The 24,414-nt window shown below is 46.3% G+C and overlaps 1 long non-coding RNA gene across 1 annotated transcript in view; it reads right to left on the bottom strand.

Annotated features, from left to right (window-relative positions):
• Positions 1-17,544: 17,544 nt before the first annotated feature.
• Positions 17,545-24,414, bottom strand: part of LOC134928996 (uncharacterized) — a 36,512-nt gene continuing 29,642 nt past the window's right edge. The window contains exon 4 of the long non-coding RNA XR_010178193.1: positions 17,545-17,826. This is a non-coding gene — a long non-coding RNA (uncharacterized LOC134928996). The remainder of the gene's footprint in view (positions 17,827-24,414) is intronic.

Below are 24,414 nucleotides of genomic sequence, written 5' to 3'. Positions count from 1 at the left end.
CAGTGCCAGATATCCCCCAGTGCCAGATATGCCCTCAGTGTCAGATATCCCCAGTGCCAGATATGCCCTCAGTGTCAGATATGCCCCCAGTGCCAGATACACATGTCCCCCCCATTGCCAGATATGCCCCCAGTGCTATATATACATGCCCCCACGTGCCAGATACACATATTTCCGCAGTGCCACATATGCCCCCAGTGCCAGATACATATGTCCCCGCAGTGCCACATGTCCCCAGTGACAGATACACATGTCCCCCCTTTGCCAGATATGCCCCCAGTGCCAGATATGCCCCCAGTGCCAGGTATACATGCCCCCAGTACCAGATACACATGTCTCCCCTTTGCCAGATATGCCCCCAGTGCCAGATATACATGCCCCCATTGCCAGGTATGCCCCCAGTGCCAGGTATACATGCCCCCATTGCCAGATATGCCCCCAGTGCCAGATACACATGTCCCCCCTTTGCCAGATATGCCCCCAGTGCCAGATGTCCCCCCTTTGCCAGATATGCCCCCATTGCCAGATATACATGCCCCCATTGCCAGGTATGCCCCCAGTGCCAGGTATACATGCCCCCAGTGCCAGGTATACATGCCCCCATTGCCAGATATACATGCCCCCAGTGCCAGGTATGCGCTCCCCTGCTCACCGCTGCTGTCTTGTGTGTGAGGGGAGGAGAGCGCAGCCTGCACCTCTCCTTCCCCTCAGTGTCCGGCGGGTGCGGCTGTGTCTGTTCAATTCAGCGGCGATCCGTGAGCCAATCAAAGCTCGTTGTCCGGCAGCCCTGATTGGCTCACGGGCGGCGCTGAATTAAACGAAGACACTGAGGGGCAGGAGAGGCGCAGGCTGCGCTCTCCTCCCCTCACATCAGCGGCGGTGCCCGTCGGGAAGCGGCGGTGAGCAGCAGAGGGAGGGAGCGGCGGCCCATCGGTGTGAGTACGGCGTACCCACGGCTAAATTCTTAAGGGTACGCCGTACCCACCCGTACCCGCACACTTGCACCACTGCATGTAATATATGTGCTGGTTGCCTTTCCCTCTGGATCAGCAGTGCCACTTTGTTTCTGTGACCTGCCGATCAGCCCAGCGATCAGCCTGTCTACCTTCTATAAGCTTGCCCCCATACTCCAATTGGATAGTTTCACAGGAGTCTGAGGGCGGGCTTAAATAATTCCATCTTGCATCGCTTTTATTTTCATTATAGGCTGTATTTTTGGGGGTTAATGGGGATGTCCTTTTTTTGCATAGACATTTTTATTGGTTGTTGCTAATACATTACTGATTTGCAACACATTTTAAACAGAAATAACTGCCTTGTGTTTGTGCTGCTGCTATGTTGCTTAGTTTAGCCAGCCAGCCTTTGGCCAATGCTGGTGAACAATATTGTGAGCTGTGAGGTGGTCAAATTTGACTGGAAATGACCAGACATTAATGTCATTGAGGTTAATAACACTGTATGAACAAAAACAGGGCATGATTTTAGTGGTTTTTTTAGTGGTTTTTAGTAGAGATGTGCACCGGAAATTTTACGGGTTTTGGTTTTGGATTCGGTTCCGCGGCCGTGTTTTGGATTCGGACGCGTTTTGGCAAAGCCTCCCTGAAAATTTTTTTGTCAGATTCGGGTGTGTTTTGGATTCGGGTGGGGTTTTTTCAAAAACCCCTCAAAAACAGCTTAATTTGGGGGTAATTTTGATCCTATAGAATTATCAATAACCACAATTTCCACTCATTTCCAGTCTATTCTGAACACCTCACAATATTATTTTTAGTCCTAAAATTTGCACTGAGGTCGCTGGATGACTAAGCTAAGCGACCCAAGTGGCCGGCACAAACACCTGGCCCATCTAGGAGTGGCACTGCAGTGTCAGACAGGATGGCACTTAAAAAAATTGGCCCCAAACAGCACATGATGCAAAGAAAAGAGAAAAAGAGGTGCACTGTGGTCGCTGGACGGCTAAGATAAGCGACACAAACACCTCAATATCACAGGAATTATTCGTTCTAATCAATGGTATTATTGGTCCAAATCACTGGAAGAAAATGACAAAATCACTGGAATTATTTGGCAAGATCACTGTAATTAATAATTATAAATCACTGATATTAATTGGTAAAATCTCGCTATCGCCTGCCTAGTGAAGTGGAATCTAGATGGGATTTTGTACCGGGGACACAATAACTTCATCAATTGTTTAAATCCCACTGCACTAATGGTGGAAAACAGGCACACGTCTAACAGCGCACTGATTATACGGAGAACTGATTAATCTGATCACTGATGATACTACGGAGAACTGACACTGAGCAGCGAGAACAGCACTGGACTATTGTACTGTAGTATACTGGTCACCACAATGCAGCACTGACACTGACACTGAGCACAGATATTAAACACTGATCAGGATACTAGAAGTGACACAGAGCTGCAAGATACAGCAATGGCCTACTGTACTGTACTACTATAATTATATACTGGTGGTCCCCACAATGCAGCACACTGAGCACAGATATTACCAGGTGATCTCACACATCGCTCAGTACAGGTTACAGGATGTATAATCACCAGGTGTATAACACACGTCGCACAGTACAGTATACAGTATGCAGCTCTGGAGGGATCAGTATTTGGCAGGAAGGCGAGGCCTGGTCCCTGCAGCAGAGTGACAGGCAACCGTATAGTAGCAGCCAGCTCCAAATCTGGCAGTGTGTGGAGAGGGAGGGGGTGAGGGAAGGGAACGAGCGCTGCAGTGTCTGAGCGGAGGGCTTGGAAGTTCAGGGGGAGTGAGGCGGGAGCTGCTCTTCCATAGCGGCACACAGTGGTGGTAACGGACTCTGATAAAGGAGGGAGGAGGATGATTGGGGCAACTGGCCGCAGGGGAGCACTGTGCCGCAGCCATCACCTGCAGGGGGAGTGGAGGGAAACACATACTATCTGCCCCAGATAAGTGACTTCTGATCAGAGCAATCGAGGGTCGGAGTTTTTCTGAAAGGTGGAAAGGAAGGGGTTCTTTTTCATGTAGACTGGAAGGACTACAACAAACTTGGAGTGACTACACTTTTCACCCTAGTTCGGCAGCCCTGCTGCCCTTTAATACACAGATGAATGAAGACTCCATTTGGAAAGGCGGCCGCTCAGCGATCAGGTGTTTCTGCAAATATGATGAAGAAAAGAACATCTCATAAGAAACATCGAAACAATATGGGACCAAGTAAACCAATCTCCCAGCCAAGGCGAAATATTGTAGGCTGTAGAATACAGCATGGGTTGAAAGAGGGCAGTGGGCCAATAACCCAGTGGAAAGGAACAGTTATGGATCAAGTACCAGTGAATCCCTCCCTCTATCTTATAAAGTATGATGGATTTGATTGTGTCTATTGACTTGAGCTTCGCAAGGATGAAAGGGTGTCTGCTCTTGAAGTTCTACCAGATAGAGTTGCCTCATCCCGAATCAGCGATGCCCATTTGGCTGACACAATGATTGGTAAAGCAGTGGAGCATATGTTTGAAACAGAGGATGGTTCCAAGGATGAGTGGCGAGGGATGGTATTAGCACGAGCACCTATTATGAACACATGGTTTTATATAACCTATGAAAAGGACCCAGTCTTATATATGTATCAACTTTTAGATAACTATAAAGAAGGAGATCTTCGGATCATGCCAGACTCAAATGATTCCCTTCCAGCTGAAAGAGAACCAGGGGAGGTTGTGGAAAGTCTGGTGGGCAAGCAAGTGGAATATGCCAAAGAAGATGGCTCAAAAAGGACTGGCATGGTTATTCATCAAGTTGAAGCTAAACCATCTGTGTACTTCATTAAGTTTGATGACGATTTCCATATTTATGTCTACGATTTGGTGAAGACATCCTAAATGGGATTCTGTACTTTTTTTTTTTTGCCAAACGTAATCTAATGTAAACATTTGTAGAAAGTCGCTGCTTTCTGATTACAGAAATGCTCAGATATTCCTGCAAATCCACAATCCCTTCCCAGAGGAAAAAGAAATTGAGAAACCGTTGTTTGAGGATGTTTGTTCTCTTTCCTTTACAAAGGAACAAACCACTTTCCAAGAAGACTGACGTTTTTGGGATTATGGAGACATAATGTTTTTGACTATAAATCCTAAAGCAGGTGGTGTATTAGAGTAAAAGAGTGCAAGAGACCAGCCATGCAGTTTCTGAAATATTATGATAAAATGTTACTGTATTTCATAAGCACTCATTCCTAACTCTGCTAAGTACTGTTTGGTATACTGTATCTGGCTTCCATGAGGTAGTTGTCCATTATTTCAGCTTCCATTGACCTTTTTGAAAGCGGTAGAAGTTATCAATTCTTTTTTTTCCCCCTATTTTTAATTTTCTCTTGCATAGCCCAGTAAAATGTTGCAATGTTAAGTATTGACTTGTGCCTTCTGGGGGTTCACTTCTTCATCAAACACAGCCAAATCTCATCCTAAACCTCTGTTCCACGTTCTCTATGTACCCCATCTGTGTCACCCCTGTCTGTCTACCCCTCCCCTTCAGATTGTAAGCTCTCATGAGCAGGGCCCTCTTCCCTCATGTGCTTATCCTTTGTCTTACTTTAATAATCTTCAACTGTACCACATCCAGCAGTCTTCTGCCACCTGATACTTATTCCATTCTGCTGATGTAACTATGTTTATTTACCCTGTACTTGTCCTATACTGTCATCAACTGTAAATTGCTGTTTTCCTGTTCGATTATTTATGTACTCTGTAATTGGGCGCTGCGGAACCCCTGTGGCGCCATATAAATAAAGGATAATAATAATAATAATAATAATAATATAGGGTGTATAATCCCCAGGTGTATCTCACACATCGCTCAGTACAGATTACAGGATGTATAATCACCAGGTGTATAACACACGTCGCACAGTACAGTATACAGGGTGTACAATCCCCAGGTGTATCTCACACATCGCTCATTACAGAATGTATAAAATCACCAGGTGTATAACACACGTCGCACAGTACAGTATACATACTGGTCACAACAATGCCGCAGATATTAAGTACTGATCAGGATACTAGAAGTGACACAGAGCTGCAAGATACAGCAATGGCCTACTGTACTGTACTATATGTATACTGCTGGTCACCAAAATGTTGCACTGTCGTACTATATACTGCTCACAATAATGCAGCACAGATATGGATAGTATACTTGACACAGACCTGCAAGATACAGCAATGGCCTACTGTACTGTACTACTATAATTATATACTGGTGGTCCCCACAATGCAGCACACTGAGCACAGATATTTGCAGCACACTGAGCACAGATACGGAGCTTTTCAGGGAGAGAACGCAGCCACGTCCTCTCTGTTAAATCTCCAATGCACGAGTGAAAATGGCGGCGACGCGCGGCTCTTTATATAGAATACGAATCTCGCAAGAATCAGACAGCGGGATGATGACGTTCGGGTTAACCGAGCAAGGCGGGAAGATCCGAGGCTGCCTAGGAACCATGTAAAATAGGTGAAGTTCGGGGGGGTTTGGTTCTCGACGAACCGAACCCACTCACGTCTAGTTTTTAGCAGATTATTTTAAAATCCATTTAAAACTAAAACATGTAAGGGTGGTTTTGCCAAACCAGAAGACAAAAACTAAAACACAGAGTGTGGTTTTGGTAAAATATGGGGTTCCACTCACATCTCTAATGGTAACAAAACTCATACTGGAACAGTAGTATAGGTATAAAATGTATTAAATATGAAATGGGTAAGAGTAGCAGCTGTGAAGTTGCTAAGCCAAAAAATGGATACATTTTTTATTTTAAAAAAGGTACATCACTGTTATCTGTCTTTTGTTGTTTATTTATTTATTTATGTATGTATTTATTTATTTACCTGCATCTCACTGTACCTCTTCTTCATCTTAATTTTCTACAGTCCATTATCTATGCTCTCTATCTGTCCTAAAAGCCATTAACCCCATAACTAAGCATCACCAATCCCATTTTCCATTCCTCATAATCCCCTTTTCAACATGTTTCCTTCATTATCACCATTATGGCCCAGATTTATCAAGCCTTGGAGAGTGATAAATTGCACGGTGATAAAGTACCAACCAACCAGCACCTAACCATAATTTTTCAAACACAGCCTGTGACATGGCAGTTAGGAGCTGACTTTATCGCCGTGCATTTATCACTCTCCCAGCCCCCCCCCCCCCCCCCCCTCACCTGTACTCCTCCATCCTCTTGCAGTTTCATCTTCCTCTCCAATGTGCTCCCTCTTCTCATATACAGGGCCGGCTCCAGGCATGTTCCAATAGAGCGGCCGAACAGGGCGCCGCATTTTATGGGCGCCGCTAGCTCTGGCCGCCATATTGGAGCCTGGAGCCGTCGCTACAGCTGCAGTCCGCTCCCCTCCCCGCTAACCGGCGCCGGCCCGTGAGCCAACCACAGCTCGCGGTCCGGCAGCTGAGGCTGATTGGCTGCCGGACCGCGAGCTTTGATTGGCTTGCGGACCGGCGCCTAGTTGAACCTGTACACCGCCGCCGGAGATTGAGGGCTCCTAGGAGAGGCGCTCTCCTCCCTGCCCTCAGCCAAAGAGCAGCACCTAGCAGCAGCCTCAGCAACCATCGTGGTGACCGGTGAGCAGCACGGGGGCAGGTGAGGGGGTGGATATCTGGCACTGGGAACATGTCTGTCACTGGGGGCATGAGACATGTGCATCTGGCATTGGGGGCAAATTTGGCACTGTGGGGGCATTTTTATATCTGGCACTGTGGGGACATATCTGGCACTGTGTGGGCATTTTTATATCTGGCACTGTGGGCATTTATGCATCTGGCACTGTGGGCATTTATGCATCTGGCACTGGGGGCATTTATGCATCTGGCACTGGGGGCATTTATGCATCTGGCACTGGGGGCATTTATGCATCTGGCACTGGGGGCATTTATGCATCTGGCACTGGGGGCATTTATGCATCTGGCACTGGGGGCATTTATGCATCTGGCACTGGGGGCATTTATGCATCTGGCCCTGTGGGGGGGGCATGGGACATGTGTATCTGGCATTGGGGCCATATCTGGCACTGTGGGGGCATTTTTATATCTGGCACTGTGGGGACATATCTGGCACTGGGGGCATTTATGCATCTGGCACTGGGGGCATTTATGCATCTGGCACTGGGGGCATTTATGTATCTGGCCCTGTGGGGGGGCATGGGACATGTGTATCTGGCATTGGGGCCATATCTGGCACTGTGTGGGCATTTTTATATCTGGCACTGTGGGGACATATCTGGCACTGTGGGCATTTATGCATCTGGCACTGGGGGCATTTATGCATCTGGCACTGGGGGCATTTATGCATCTGGCACTGGGGGCATTTATGTATCTGGCCCTGTGGAGGCATATCTGGCACTGTGGGGGCATTTTTATATCTGGCACTGTGGGGACATATCTGGCACTGTGTGGGCATTTTATATCTGGCACTGTGGGGACATATCTGGCACTGTGGGCACTTATGTATCTGGCACTGTGGGGGCACTTATGTATCTGGCACTGTGGGGGCACTTATGTATCTGGCACTGTGGGGGCATTTATGTATCTGAACTGTGGGTGCATATCTGGCACTGTGTGGCCATTTATGTAGCTGGCACTGCTGGGGGGCATGTCACGTGTAGCTGGCACTGCTGGGGGGCATGTCACGTGTAGCTGGCACTGCTGGGGGGCATGTCATGTAGTGTTCCTGCTAGGCGTCTGTGGCTAGGCAATGTGTCTCAGTGCTCTCCCTGGTGCAATGTGTCTCAGTGCTGTGCCTGGCGCAAAGTGTATAGGAGGTTCTACCTGGTGCAGTGTGTATTAGCTGCACTACTGTGTGGTGTAATGCAAATTGCCACTATTATGTGGCCACGTACCTTCCCCACGAAGTAACTCCCGAAGGCGCGCACTGTCCATGCTTTAGCATATAGGTATGGGAACAACAAGCATTACAGTATGTACATCATTTTGCCCTCCTAACTTAAAAATGTGCCCTCCCTGTGATCAGCACCATGCCCTAAAAAGTGAACACTATCATGTGTAGCTGGCACTGCTGGGGGGCATATTATGTGTAGCTGGCACTGCTGCGGGGCATGTCATGTGCAGCTTGCACTGCTGCGGGGCATGTCATGTGTAGCTGGCACTGCTGCGGGGCATGTCATGTGTAGCTGGCACTGCTGCGGGGCATGTCATGTGTAGCTGGCACTGCTGCGGGGCATGTCATGTGTAGCTGGCACTGCTGCGGGGCATGTCATGTGTAGCTGGCACTGCTGCGGGGCATGTCATGTGTAGCTGGCACTGCTGCGGGGCATGTCATGTCTAGCTGGCACTGCTGCGGGGCATGTCATGTGTAGCTGGCACTGCTGGGGGGCATGTCATGTCTATCTGGCACTGCACATTATGTGTATCTGGCACTATACTGGAGACATTGTGTGTAAGGAACACTACTGTGGCTATATGTAAGGCTGCTAATTGTGTGAAAATATATTTATAGTTTGATGATATGAAGTTACGAGGCCACGCCCACTTTTCCAGAGCCCACACTCACTTTTCCGGGAGCGCGCGCGCATGGGGGGGGGGGGGGGGGGGCGCTTTTACATTTTCTCGCTCAGGGTGCTAGTAGGCCTGGAGCCGGCCCTGCTCATACAGACAATACAGGTTCCAGTCATCCTGTAAAAAAGAGGGTGAGACGCAGACCTTGGCCTCGCTACTCCTGGAAAACGGGGCCGTCTCCACCCCACTTCCCGGAATGCCTCTGCCTGTCAATGAAGCACAGGCTGCTGCAAAAATGTGAGCCACATGAAGGACCCGGTCTCTGCACATGAGCAAAACGTATACTGCACCTGCACAGTTTCCCAATATTCGGGACACTGCGCAGGGGATCGTACAATCAATTCATGCTGAATGAGGGAAGATCAAGAAAGGTAAATATTAACCTCCACAATTGGGGGGGTGGGGGACCATTAAATATTAATACTGTAAAAAAATGAATAGAAGAAATTATTAGAGATGAGCGGGTTCGGTTTCTCTGAAACCGAACCCGCACGAACTTCATGTTTTTTTTACGGGTCCGAGCAGACTCGGATCCTCCCGCCTTGCTCGGTTAACCCGAGCGCGCCCGAACGTCATCATGACGCTGTCGGATTCTCGCGAGACTCGGATTCTATATAAGGAGCCGCGCGTCGCTGCCATTTTCACACGTGCATTGAGATTGATAGGGAGAGGACGTGGCTGGCGTCCTCTCCATTAGAAATTAGATTAGAAGAGAGAGAGAGAGATTGTGCAGAGTCAGACAGAGTTTACCACAGTGACCAGTGCAGTTGTTGTTAGTTAACTTTTATTTATTTTAATATAATATATCCGTTCTCTGCTATATCCGTTCTCTGCCTGAAAAAAAACGATACACAGCAGCAGCCAGTCACACAGTGTGACTCAGTCTGTGTGCACTCAGCTCAGCCCAGTGTGCTGCACATCAATGTATAAAAGGCAAAGCTTATAATAATTGTGGGGGAGACTGGGGAGCACTGCAGGTTGTTATAGCAGGAGCCCCCAGGAGTACATAATATTATATTAATTTAAAATTAAACAGTGCACACTTTTGCTGCAGGAGTGCCACTGCCAGTGTGACTAGTGGTGACCAGTGCCTGACCACCAGTATAGTAGTATATTGTTGTATGTATTGTATACTATCTCTTTATCAACCAGTCTATATTAGCAGCAGACACAGTACAGTGCGGTAGTTCACGGCTGTGGCTACCTCTGTGTCGGCAGTCGGAACTCGGCAGGCAGTCCGTCCATCCATAATTGTATTACAATATATACCACCTAACCGTGGTATTTTTTTTTCTTTCTTTATACCGTCGTCATAGTGTCATACTAGTTGTTACGAGTATACTACTATCTCTTTATCAACCAGTGTACAGTGCGGTAGTTCACGGCTGTGGCTACCTCTGTGTCGGCAGTCGGCAGGCAGTCCGTCCATCCATAATTGTATTATTATTATAATATATACCACCTAACCGTGGTTTTTTTTTCATTCTTTATACCGTCATAGTGTCATACTAGTTGTTACGAGTATACTACTATCTCTTTATCAACCAGTGTACAGTGCGGTAGTTCACGGCTGTGGCTACCTCTGTGTCGGCAGTCGGCAGGCAGTCCGTCCATCCATAATTGTATTATTATTATAATATATACCACCTAACCGTGGTTTTTTTTTTTCATTCTTTATACCGTCGTCATAGTGTCATACTAGTTGTTACGAGTATACTACTATCTCTTTATCAACCAGTGTACAGTGCGGTAGTTCACGGCTGTGGCTACCTCTGTGTCGGCAGTCGGCAGGCAGTCCGTCCATCCATAATTGTATTATTATTATAATATATACCACCTAACTGTGGTATTTTTTTTTCTTTCTTTATACCGTCGTCATAGTGTCATACTAGTTGTTACGAGTATACTACTATCTCTTTATCAACCAGTGTACAGTGCGGTAGTTCACGGCTGTGGCTACCTCTGTGTCGGCAGTCGGCAGGCAGTCCGTCCATCCATAATTGTATTATTATTATAATATATACCACCTAACCGTGGTTTTTTTTTCATTCTTTATACCGTCATAGTGTCATACTAGTTGTTACGAGTATACTACTATCTCTTTATCAACCAGTGTACAGTGCGGTAGTTCACGGCTGTGGCTACCTCTGTGTCGGCAGTCGGCAGGCAGTCCGTCCATCCATAATTGTATTATTATTATAATATATACCACCTAACCGTGGTTTTTTTTTCATTCTTTATACCGTCGTCATAGTGTCATACTAGTTGTTACGAGTATACTACTATCTCTTTATCAACCAGTGTACAGTGCGGTAGTTCACGGCTGTGGCTACCTCTGTGTCGGCAGTCGGCAGGCAGTCCGTCCATCCATAATTGTATTATTATTATAATATATACCACCTAACTGTGGTATTTTTTTTTCTTTCTTTATACCGTCGTCATAGTGTCATACTAGTTGTTACGAGTATACTACTATCTCTTTATCAACCAGTGTACAGTGCGGTAGTTCACGGCTGTGGCTACCTCTGTGTCGGCAGTCGGCAGGCAGTCCGTCCATCCATAATTGTATTATTATTATAATATATACCACCTAACCGTGGTTTTTTTTTCATTCTTTATACCGTCGTCATAGTGTCATACTAGTTGTTACGAGTATACTACTATCTCTTTATCAACCAGTGTACAGTGCGGTAGTTCACGGCTGTGGCTACCTCTGTGTCGGCACTCGGCAGGCAGTCCGTCCATAATTGTATTATTATTATAATATATACCACCTAACCGTGGTTTTTTTTTCATTCTTTATACCGTCGTCATAGTGTCATACTAGTTGTTACGAGTATACTACTATCTCTTTATCAACCAGTGTACAGTGCGGTAGTTCACGGCTGTGGCTACCTCTGTGTCGGCAGTCGGCAGGCAGTCCGTCCATCCATAATTGTATTATTATTATAATATATACCACCTAACCGTGGTTTTTTTATACCACCTAACCGTGGCAGTCCGTCCATAATTGTATACTAGTATCCAATCCATCCATCTCCATTGTTTACCTGAGGTGCCTTTTAGTTCTGCCTATAAAATATGGAGAACAAAAAAGTTGAGGTTCCAAAATTAGGGAAAGATCAAGATCCACTTCCACCTCGTGCTGAAGCTGCTGCCACTAGTCATGGCCGAGACGATGAAATGCCAGCAACGTCGTCTGCCAAGGCCGATGCCCAATGTCATAGTACAGAGCATGTCAAATCCAAAACACCAAATATCAGAAAAAAAAGGACTCCAAAACCTAAAATAAAATTGTCGGAGGAGAAGCGTAAACTTGCCAATATGCCATTTACCACACGGAGTGGCAAGGAACGGCTGAGGCCCTGGCCTATGTTCATGGCTAGTGGTTCAGCTTCACATGAGGATGGAAGCACTCAGCCTCTCGCTAGAAAACTGAAAAGACTCAAGCTGGCAAAAGCACCGCAAAGAACTGTGCGTTCTTTGAAATCCCAAATCCACAAGGAGAGTCCAATTGTGTCGTTTGCGATGCCTGACCTTCCCAACACTGGACGTGAAGAGCATGCGCCTTCCACTATTTGCATGCCCCCTGCAAGTGCTGGAAGGAGCACCCGCAGTCCAGTTCCTGATAGTCAGATTGAAGATGTCAGTGTTGAAGTACACCAGGATGAGGAGGATATGGGTGTTGCTGGCGCTGGGGAGGAAATTGACCAGGAGGATTCTGATGGTGAGGTGGTTTGTTTAAGTCAGGCACCCGGGGAGACACCTGTTGTCCGTGGGAGGAATATGGCCGTTGACATGCCAGGTGAAAATACCAAAAAAATCAGCTCTTCGGTGTGGAGGTATTTCACCAGAAATGCGGACAACAGGTGTCAAGCCGTGTGTTCCCTTTGTCAAGCTGTAATAAGTAGGGGTAAGGACGTTAACCACCTCGGAACATCCTCCCTTATACGTCACCTGCAGCGCATTCATAATAAGTCAGTGACAAGTTCAAAAACTTTGGGTGACAGCGGAAGCAGTCCACTGACCAGTAAATCCCTTCCTCTTGTAACCAAGCTCACGCAAACCACCCCACCAACTCCCTCAGTGTCAATTTCCTCCTTCCCCAGGAATGCCAATAGTCCTGCAGGCCATGTCACTGGCAAGTCTGACGAGTCCTCTCCTGCCTGTGATTCCTCCGATGCATCCTTGCGTGTAACGCCTACTGCTGCTGGCGCTGCTGTTGTTGCCGCTGGGAGTCGATGGTCATCCCAGAGGGGAAGTCGTAAGCCCACTTGTACTACTTCCAGTAAGCAATTGACTGTTCAACAGTCCTTTGCGAGGAAGATGAAATATCACAGCAGTCATCCTACTGCAAAGCGGATAACTGAGTCCTTGACAACTATGTTGGTGTTAGACGTGCGTCCGGTATCCGCCGTTAGTTCACAGGGAACTAGACAATTTATTGAGGCAGTGTGCCCCCGTTACCAAATACCATCTAGGTTCCACTTCTCTAGGCAGGCGATACCGAGAATGTACACGGACGTCAGAAAAAGACTCACCAGTGTCCTAAAAAATGCAGTTGTACCCAATGTCCACTTAACCACGGACATGTGGACAAGTGGAGCAGGGCAGGGTCAGGACTATATGACTGTGACAGCCCACTGGGTAGATGTATGGACTCCCGCCGCAAGAACAGCAGCGGCGGCACCAGTAGCAGCATCTCGCAAACGCCAACTCTTTCCTAGGCAGGCTACGCTTTGTATCACCGCTTTCCAGAATACGCACACAGCTGAAAACCTCTTACGGCAACTGAGGAAGATCATCGCGGAATGGCTTACCCCAATTGGACTCTCCTGTGGATTTGTGGCATCGGACAACGCCAGCAATATTGTGTGTGCATTAAATATGGGCAAATTCCAGCACGTCCCATGTTTTGCACATACCTTGAATTTGGTGGTGCAGAATTTTTTAAAAAACGACAGGGGCGTGCAAGAGATGCTGTCGGTGGCCAGAAAAATTGCGGGACACTTTCGGCGTACAGGCACCACGTACAGAAGACTGGAGCACCACCAAAAACTACTGAACCTGCCCTGCCATCATCTGAAGCAAGAAGTGGTAACGAGGTGGAATTCAACCCTCTATATGCTTCAGAGGTTGGAGGAGCAGCAAAAGGCCATTCAAGCCTATACAATTGAGCACGATATAGGAGATGGAATGCACCTGTCTCAAGTGCAGTGGAGAATGATTTCAACGTTGTGCAAGGTTCTGATGCCCTTTGAACTTGCCACACGTGAAGTCAGTTCAGACACTGCCAGCCTGAGTCAGGTCATTCCCCTCATCAGGCTTTTGCAGAAGAAGCTGGAGGCATTGAAGAAGGAGCTAACACGGAGCGATTCCGCTAGGCATGTGGGACTTGTGGATGCAGCCCTTAATTCGCTTAACAAGGATTCACGGGTGGTCAATCTGTTGAAATCAGAGCACTACATTTTGGCCACCGTGCTCGATCCTAGATTTAAAGCCTCCCTTGGATCTCTCTTTCCGGCAGACACAGGTCTGCTGGGGTTGAAAGACCTGCTGGTGACAAAATTGTCAAGTCAAGCGGAACGCGACCTGTCAACATCTCCTCCTTCACATTCTCCCGCAACTGGGGGTGCGAGGAAAAGGCTCAGAATTCCGAGCCCACCCGCTGGCGGTGATGCAGGGCAGTCTGGAGCGACTGCTGATGCTGACATCTGGTCCGGACTGAAGGACCTGACAACGATTACGGACATGTCGTCTACTGTCACTGCATATGATTCTCTCAACATTGATAGAATGGTGGAGGATTATATGAGTGACCGCATCCAAGTAGGCACGTCACACAGTCCGTACTTATACTGGCAGGAAAAAGAGGCAATTTGGAGGCCCTTGCACAAACTGGCTTTATTCTACCTAAGTTGCCCTCCCACAAGTGTGTACTCCGAAAGAGTGTTTAGTGCCGCCGCTCACCTTGTCAGCAATCGGCGTACGAGGTTACATCCAGAAAATGTGGAGAAGATGATGTTCATTAAAATGAATTATAATCAATTCCTCCGCGGAGACATTGACCAGCAGCAATTGCCTCCACAAAGTACACAGGGAGCTGAGATGGTGGATTCCAGTGGGGACGAATTGATAATCTGTGAGGAGGGGGATGTACACGGTGATATATCGGAGGGTGAAGATGAGGTGGACATCTTGCCTCTGTAGAGCCAGTTTGTGCAAGGAGAGATTAATTGCTTCTTTTTTGGGGGGGGTCCAAACCAACCCGTCATATCAGTCACAGTCGTGTGGCAGACCCTGTCACTGAAATGATGGGTTGGTTAAAGTGTGCATGTCCTGTTTTGTTTATACAACATAAGGGTGGGTGGGAGGGCCCAAGGATAATTCCATCTTGCACCTCTTTTTTCTTTTCTTTTTCTTTGCATCATGTGCTGATTGGGGAGGGTTTTTTGGAAGGGACATCCTGCGTGACACTGCAGTGCCACTCCTAGATGGGCCCGGTGTTTGTGTCGGCCACTAGGGTCGCTTATCTTTCTCACACAGTCAGCTACCTCATTGCGCCTCTTTTTTTCTTTGCGTCATGTGCTGTTTGGGGAGGGTTTTTTGGAAGGGACATCCTGCGTGACACTGCAGTGCCACTCCTAGATGGGCCCGGTGTTTGTGTCGGCCACTAGGGTCGCTTATCTTACTCACACAGCGACCTCGGTGCAAATTTTAGGACTAAAAATAATATTGTGAGGTGTGATGTGTTCAGAATAGGCTGAAAATGTGTAAATTATGTTTTTTGAGGTTAATAATACTTTGGGATCAAAATTACCCCCAAATTCTATGATTTAAGCTGTTTTTTAGGGTTTTTTGAAAAAAACACCCGAATCCAAAACACACCCGAATCCGACAAAAAAAATTCGGTGAGGTTTTGCCAAAACGCGGTCGAACCCAAAACACGTCCGCGGAACCGAACCCAAAACCAAAACACAAAACCCGAAAAATTTCAGGCGCTCATCTCTAGAAATTATACTAATGTTAATTTTCAATAATAAAGGTGGCAATATTATTATTATTTAAATTTACAATGCGTACAATATTATTTTTTATTATAATGGGGGCACATATATTAGTTTTAATGATAATAGGGGCACATGTTATTTTTAATGATAAATGGAGCACATATATTAATTTTTTGTAGGAAGGGGGCACAGATATAAGTATTCTTTTTCTATATGGGGCATACATTATTGTATTAACCCTTGTACCCACCAGCCAGTGGTTTGGAAAGAAAAATCATGGTGATATGTATCATTATATGGCATCTATGAACCCAGAGGGAACTTAGAAAAGGAATGAGGGGAAAAGAAGGAAACACCTAGCCTAGTTTAAAGTTCCATGGAATAGACATTACATCTATTTCCTTCGTTCTAGAATAAAGCTATGTTACCTTGGTGTCTGAAAGCGTCCCCATAATTTCTATTTGAAAGTCCAAACTTCAGTACTAACAGATGGAAATTTTCTTTGTGTAATGTCCATTCTCCTTGGTTGACTTTGGGGTCTATGTACTAAGCCTTGGAGAGAGATAAAGTTAACGGAGATAAAAGTAGCAACCAAACAGCTCCTGCAATCCAACTGGTTGAAAAAGTCCAGTCCCTTTTCACGTACGTCAGATATGAATGCCTATAGTGGTTGAGAACATTCCCAAGAGAAACAATTTCTTATTTATTATTTGCTGAGACTGAAGTTGATATGATTGTTTTCTGACAATGAATAAATTCAGCACATGCATTGTAAATGCGGCTCAACACATAACACTTCCGCATATGTCCAGGGATGTGCAGTGAAGTTAATGGGTCAGGAGGCACTAGCTATTACCAGAGCCATATTTATACTGATGGAAATTTAGTGAGTTTCAATCAGAGATATGTGGAAAAGATAAGCAGGAGAGGCACTGCAACACCCCTCATAGACTTTTTACTACAGAGTTTTGACTATAAAAAGGATTAGAATAATGCAAAGAAGATATTTTTAATATAGGGGGTCATTCCGACCCGTTCGCTCGCTGCGTTTTAATGCAGCAGAGCAATCGGGTCCCTGATGCGCATGCGCCGGTGCCGTAGTGCGCCTGCAGATGCCGGACGGCCGAATGCCGTAGCAGGACAGCGATCGCCTCTGCCTGATTGACAGGCAGAGGTGACTGATGGGCGGGAGGGGGTGAAACGGCGGCGTTTGGCCGCCGTTTCTTAGGCGCGGTCCGGCCAACGCAGGTGTGGCCGGACCGAATGGGGGGCGGGCCGCAGCGGCTGCGTGACGTCATACGCAGCGGGCCGTGGAGCAGGGAGTAGCTCCTGGCCAGCACGCTAAAGCTGCGCTGGTCGGGAGCTTCTCCTGAAGTGCAAAGGCATCGCCGCTGTGCGATGCCTTTGCACTTCTGCGGGGGGGGGGGGGCGGCACTGACATGCGGGGCGGGCTAGCCCTGTGCAGGGCATCCCCCCGCATGTCAGGGAAGATGATCGTAGCTGTGCTAAATTTAGCACAGCTACGATCAACTCGGAATGTCCCCCATATTCTTTGTATTTTTGAGATACTTTATATAGTCACAACTCTGGCGCAAATGTTAGCACGACAGGAAAGGCTCTACCTCACCTGCCTCACCTCACTGATATACAGTATATATAACAACAACAAATACCCTTCTCTCGTGCTCATCTAACAATTAGCAGCAACTCTTGACGATACCTCTGTTAGTAGGAACTAATACAGTACACAAACAAAAACACAATTCCACAGTGTGCTGGTAAATAGTGAGGTAGGTTTATACCCTTTTATCAGTATAATAGATTTTCTTATATGTATAGTTCTTATTCTGTCAATCTTAGTTTAGTAATGGTCTGGAAAGCAGTCCTGCAAGAAATACCCTCTCACCAAAAAGATCACCAAAAGAAAGAGTCAAATGGCCAATCGGTAAAAGATATCAGATATTTATTTTCAGTTTTAAAATAGGCTTTCATAAAATTGTAATTTTTACATGCATAAATATAATCAATGATCCATGACCAATACAGGAAAGTTGTCGCAATAACCTTCCTCCTCCTTATTCAGGTGTGAGCTCAGGGAAGGATCTTCGAATTGGACAAATAAACTTTTCATCCTACGCGTTTTGTCCTGATGACTTCAAGGGTAGGTATCAGAGGACATCAAAAGGGTAATTCCCAATATCACTTTGTTCAACATGTGGATTTATGTCTCCAAAGGTATGGAATCTAAAAATAGGATTTTAAATTACCTACTGGTAAATCCTTATCTCGTAGTCCATAGAGGATGCTGGGGTTCCATTTTGTACCATGGGTATAGACGGGTCCACCATGGACACTTTAAGAATTTGATAGTGTGGGCTGGCTCCCCCCTTATGCCCCCCCCCCCCACCAGACTCAGTCTAGGAAACTGTGCCCGAGGAGACGGACATACTTTGAGAGAAGGATAGTGGTGAGATTCCGAACCAGCACACACAAACCAGAGGAAAGCTACGCTAACCCAACTTTAAACAGGAACAGCAACAGCTGAACCAACAATACTTAACCAAGTAACAGTGCAGGAAGAACAAAGCACCGGGCGGGCTCCCAGTATCCTCTACGGACTACGAGAAAAGGATTTACCGGTAGGTAATTAAAATCCTATTTTCCCTTATGTCCTAGAGGATACTGGGGTTCCATTTAGTACCATGGGATGTACCAAAGCTCCCAAACCGGTTGGGAGAGTGCTGAGGTTCCTGCAGAATTGATTGACCAAACTGAAGGTCCTTAGAGGCCAAAGTATCGAACTTGTAAAACTTAGCAAACGTGTTCGAACCAGACCAAGTAGCCGCTCAGTAGAGCTGTAAAGCCTAGTGGAGTGGGCTTGTACAGATTTTGGAACCGGTAAGCCTGCCGTGGAATAAGCATGCTGGGTAGTGAGCCTGATCCAGCGTGCAATTGTCTGCTTTGAAGTAGTACACCCAATTTTATTGGGATCATAGCAAACAAACAGCGAGTTGGATTTCCTGTGACGAGCTGTCCTCTTTACGTATACCTTCAAAGCCCTCACAACATCCAAAGACTTTGAAGTAGCAGAGTTGTCGGTGACAACTGGAGCCACAATAGGCTGGTTGATGTGAAATGCAGACGAGTTCTGAGTTCAGCTCTGTCCTCATGGAAAATTAAATAAGGGCTTTTTTGAGACAAAACCCCCAGCTCCGACACACACCTTGCTGAAGCCAAGGCCAACAGTGTGACGGTCTTCAACGTAAGATATTTTATGTCCACCTCCTGTAACGGATCAAACCAGTCTGATTGGAGGAACTGCATCACCAAATTGAGATCCCAAGGTGCCGTGGGAGGTACAAATGGAGGTTGGATGTGCAGAACACCTTTCAAGAACGTCTGGACCTCAGGGAGAGAAGCCAATTGTTTTTGAAAGAAAATGGACAAGGCTGAAAGCTGGACTGTTATGGAACCCAGACGTAGGCCCACATCCATATCTGCCTGCAGAAAAAGCAGGAAACGTCCCAGATGAAATTCCACCGCAGAATAATTTCTGCTATCACACCAAGAGACATATTTCTTCCAAACCTGGTGGTAAAGTTTAGACATTACCCCCTTCCTGGCTTGCATCATAGTCAGGATAACCTTGTACGGGATCCCTCTTCTGGCTATAATCAGCTGTTTAACTTCCATGCTGTCAAACGTAGCCACGGTAGGTCCTGATAGATGAACGGGCCCTGTTGCAGAAGATCCTCGCGAAGAGGTAGAGGCCATCTCCAGAAGGTCCATGTACCAGGCCCTTATTGGCCAGTCCAGAGCAATGAGTATTGCTTGAACCTTTTCCCTTTTTATTCTTTTTAGAATTCTTGGGATCAGAGGAAGTGGAGGAAACATGTACACCATCTGATAGACCCATGGAGTTGTCAGAGCATCTACCACCACTGCCTGTGGGTCTCTCGACCTGGAACAATACCGCTTGAGCTTCTTGTTGAGACGAGAGGCCATCATGTTGATTTGTGGATATCCCCATCGACGTGTCAAGCACCTGAACACTTTCGGGTGAGGTCGTGTCTGCTAAGGAAGTCTGCTTCCCAGTTGTCTACTCCTCGAATGAAGACCGCTGACAATGCCACAGCGTTTTTTTCTACCCAGAGGTGAATTCTTGACACCTCTGACATTGCCGTCACATTGTCCGACTGGACCTGAATGGCCTGATCTTGAAGATATGAGGCCTGCAGAAGGGCATTGAAAAGGCCCCAAGTTCCAGAATGTTGATTGGAAGGATGACTTCCTGATTTGACCATCTTCCTTGAAACTGCACCCCCTGGGTGACTGCTCCCAAACCCCTGAGGCTTGCATCCGTGGTTAGCAGGACCCAGTTTTGAATTCCAAACCTCCAACCCTCAACAAGGTGAGAAGTCTGTAGCCACCACAGAAGGGAGATCCTGGCTTTCGGCGACATACGGATCCTTTGGTGCATGTGAAGATGCAATCTGGACCATTTGTCCAACAGATCGAGCTGGAAGGATCTTGCGTGAAACCTTCCGTATTGAAGCGCCTCGTAAGAGACCACCATTTTCCCCAGAAGGCAAATGCATAGATGCACCGATATCCAAGTTGGCTTCAGGACATCACGAACCATCGACTGGATTACCAATGTAATTTCCAATGGAAGCAACACTTTCTGCGACTCCGTGTCCAGTATCAATCCCATGAAAGGAAGACTCCAGGTTGGCTCTAGGTGAGATTTCTGAAGGTTAGAATCCACCCGTGATCCTGGAGAAGTTTGGTTGTGAGATCAATGCTGTCCAGCAACCTCTCCCTGGACGGCGCCTTTATCAGAAGATCGTCCAGGTACGGAATTATATTCACTCCCTGTTTACAAAATATAAACATCATCTCTGCCATCACTTTCGTGAATACCCTCGGTGCCGTGGAGAGACCAAATGGCAGGGCTTGGAACTGGTAGTGACAGTCCTGCAGTGCAAACCAAAGATAAGCCTGATGAGGCGGCCAGATAGGAATGTGAAGGTATGCATCCTTGATATACAGAGACACTAGGAATTTCCCTTCCTCCACACCTGAGATCACCGCTCTCAGAGACTCCATCTTGAACTTGAACACTCTTAAGAACGGGTTCAAGGACTTGAGGTTCAGAATCTGCTGTACCGAACCGTCCGGTTTCAGTACTACAAACAAGTTGGAATAGTACCCCTTGTTGTGCAGATGAGGTGGAACTGGAAGAATGACTTGAGTCTGTACCAGTTTTTGGATGGTCTGCTGTAAAGTTATAAGACTGATTTGAAGAATCTGTGAGGTGGGTGCTCTTGGAACTCCAGTCTGTAGCCCTGGGAAATAAGATCTATGACCTAGGGATCCCGGCACGAACTTGACCAGATGTGACTGAAGAATATTAGTCGGGCTCCCACCTGGCAGCCCTCCAGGCATCTCAGTCCACCATCATGCTGAAAGTTTTGAGGAATTAGAGCCTGAGCTCTGTTCCTGAGCACCTGCAGTTGCTGGTTTGCGTGGTTTACCTCTTGTGCCTCTGGAGGACATAGAAGCACCTCTGGATTTGCCCTTAAACTTGGCCGTCTGACTGCAAATTTGAAGATGAATAAGCTTTCCTGGCTGGGGGGAGCTGCGGAAGGAAGATACGTAGACTTACCCACAGTAGCTTTGGAGGTCCATTTGACAAGGCCTCTCCTGTGAATGGTAGGCCTTCCACGGCTTTTCTGGAGTCCGCATCAGCAGTCCACTGGCGTAGCCACAAGCCACTGCGTGCTGACACTGCCATAGCGGTGGTGCGTGCATTAAGCAAGCCTATCTCTTTTATGGCTTCCATCATAAAGTTAACAGAGTCCTGTATATGCTGCAGGAGTAAAACAACATCCCCTCTAGACAAAGAATCCAACCCATCAATTAGGTTACCTGACCATTTAGCAATGGCTTTTGTGATCCACGCACATGTAATAGTGGGTCACTGGGCCACCCCAGCAGCTGTGTACAATGATTTGAGTGTTGTCTCAATTTTACGATCAGCCATGTCTTTTAGGGAGGCTGCACCAGGGACAGGCAATACAATTTTTCGTGACAGCCTAGAGACTGATGTGTCCACTTTTGGTGGATTTTCGCATTTTTTCCTATCCTCCAGAGGAAAAGGAAAAGATGAGAGCAACCTTTTAGGGATTTGAAATTTCTTATCAGGATTAACCCACGGTTCTTCAAACAGGGTATTCAATTCCTTTGATGCAGGAAAAGTGACTGAGGACTTCTTTGTTTACATTAAAATAAGATTCCTCACAATCCTCTGACACCTTATCAGGAATTTGCAGAACATCTCTGATAGCCTCTATAAGAACCTCTATTCTCTGTGACAGAGTAGCATCCCCCCCTCCAAATCCACCTCGCCCTTCTCCATGTCTGACCCATCAGCATTACAGTCAGACTGCAGGATATGGGCCAGAGATCATTTTTGCGGCCAAATGGGAGGGGATTGAGACGCTGGTTTGGGAACTGAGTCTCTATTCATAAACTCATACACAGTCTGTCTTAAGTATTGCGTCTTTCTCATTGCGGGATAATTTAGTAGAAATATTGGAGATCATTCCTTTAATGGAATTATCCCACTCCGGTTCAGCCCCGCTATTCTGGGAAGGAACACTGCCCTGAGTACCCAGTAGTGAGCCCCCTGGTGAAGAGGAATACTCCACTGTACAAGAAACACACTCTTTGCCTGACCCAATGTAAATGTGACAGCACACACACAGGAAAAGGTTAAGCGCAATTAACCCACAAAGAGCCCTTTAGGGAGACACAGATTTGAAGCCAGCCCCCACTGCGCCCTTATCGCTAATGCCAAGCTTAGCCAGGTCACAGACTAAGTACCCTGATAGGGGACTTAGTACACTAATAATCGCTCCCCCCCTGCTATGACCCCCTGGTACCGCTGAGGTAATCTGGAGTCTCTCCGGAGGAGCTCCATGTCCCTGTCAGTCAGCGTCTGTGTTCACTGCAGAGGGAAAATGGTGCTGGTGAGCTGCTGGATCCGCTCATAGTGAAGGACACGCCCCTTTAATGGAGCACGGTCTTCCCGCTTTTTGATACTGGCTGAGGAAATCTGGTGCTTAAAATGGAGAGAAAACCGTTTTAAGGCTGTTTGTGCCAGTGTGGGTACTGTGTACAGTGTACTGAGACACAGTTGTGTACTGTGTCTGGAGACGCATTCCACCCCGGTTAAGCGCCGTGTGTCTCCGTAACCTCATGACTCCATAATGGCCGGTGCCCCACTAACCGGGAGGCTGGCTTAGTACTCACCACCCTTCATTCTTCTGGCTCTGTTAGGGGTGGCGGCGTGCTGCAGGAATATACACTCGCCGTGGTGGGTGCGAATAGTTCCCTCAGGAGCTCAGTGTCCTGTCAGCGGGGAACGGGACCAGTAACCCTTCAAGAGGTTGCCCCCCCCCCAAGTCCCACGAAGCAGGCAGGCTGGTGCCATCCAGTCCTGCCTGAAAATAAACATATCAAATAAATGCAGAAAACTCTTCAGGAGCTTCCATAAGCGTGACTGGCTCCTCCGGGTACATTTTCTAAACCGAGTCTGCTAGGAGGGGCATAGAGGGAGGAGCCACCTCACATTATCAAATTTTTATAGTGCCCATGGCTCCTAGTGGACCCGTCTATACCCATGGTACTAAATGGAAACCCAGTATCCTCTAGGACGTAAGAGAAATCAGAATTAGTTTAAAAAAAAAAAATAGGAAATGGTGTGTTTTGTCCAAAAACCAATAAATCCTTCTACAGATGTCTTTGTAAACAATATTTGCAGTTTTTCCTTCAGTGATTAACACAAAAAGATGCTTGGTTCCACTAAGTCATGAACAAGCCACATAAAGCTGCATATGGGAGAAGCAGGTGGTCCCGAGATTTATACCTGCAGCCCTGATCTTTTGTCCCTGCAACAGTACACTGAAATGCAAAAATCCCCAGTTTTCTGTTTTTTTATGTAAACAACAAAATCCATTTCAAGGGACAATCAATCTCACAGTCCACAGTCTCTATAGTAACACTGAAAGGTTGCAAGTAACATGACCAGTGAGTTTATTAGTATTTGCCTTGGTGCATCATCTACTGGATTGACATGTATACTGCAACTTCATGAGTCAAGATAAATAGATCTTGAGATATATGTAATTATATATCCATACACAGATGACTGTTTGCGTTCTGCGTGTGATGATAGATAGATAGATAGATAGATAGATAGATAGATAGATAGATAGATAGATAGATAGATAGATAGATAGATAGATAGATAGATAGATAGATAGATAGATAGATAGATAGATAGATAGATAGATAGAGTCATTTTGGACTTGAAGAGCCTGTGCAAAATCTGATAAAAAAAATTTTGCCTCCATAGTTTATAAACAGTGCCTAGAAGTACATTTGTCCCAGATTTATTTTATTTCTATACATATAGTCAGGCATGTGCAAAGTGTAAAGTGAATGATTTTTCCTTTATTGCTCCTCTCCCTGATGTCACATTGAGATAATACATACCTGTTTTTTTCTAGGTGACTAAGTTATACAATAGTGAAAATGCGATTCAAGTTCATCCCGTAGTTTTTGTGTGAATAGAGAGACAGATAAACAAACATTCAGAAAAATAAAAAATTCTCCATAGTTCATACACAGTCCCAAGGAGTACAAAAACAATGTACAGACACAACCATTACAACTTCATTATATTATAGTGAGTGTGTGTGTATATATTTTATATTATATATATATATATATATATATATATATATATATATATATATATATATA

Source organism: Pseudophryne corroboree, chromosome 5 (assembly GCF_028390025.1).
Source record: "Pseudophryne corroboree isolate aPseCor3 chromosome 5, aPseCor3.hap2, whole genome shotgun sequence".
In the NCBI taxonomy this organism is placed as follows: domain Eukaryota; kingdom Metazoa; phylum Chordata; class Amphibia; order Anura; family Myobatrachidae; genus Pseudophryne; species Pseudophryne corroboree.
This window is presented reverse-complemented; position numbering and strand designations above follow the sequence as displayed.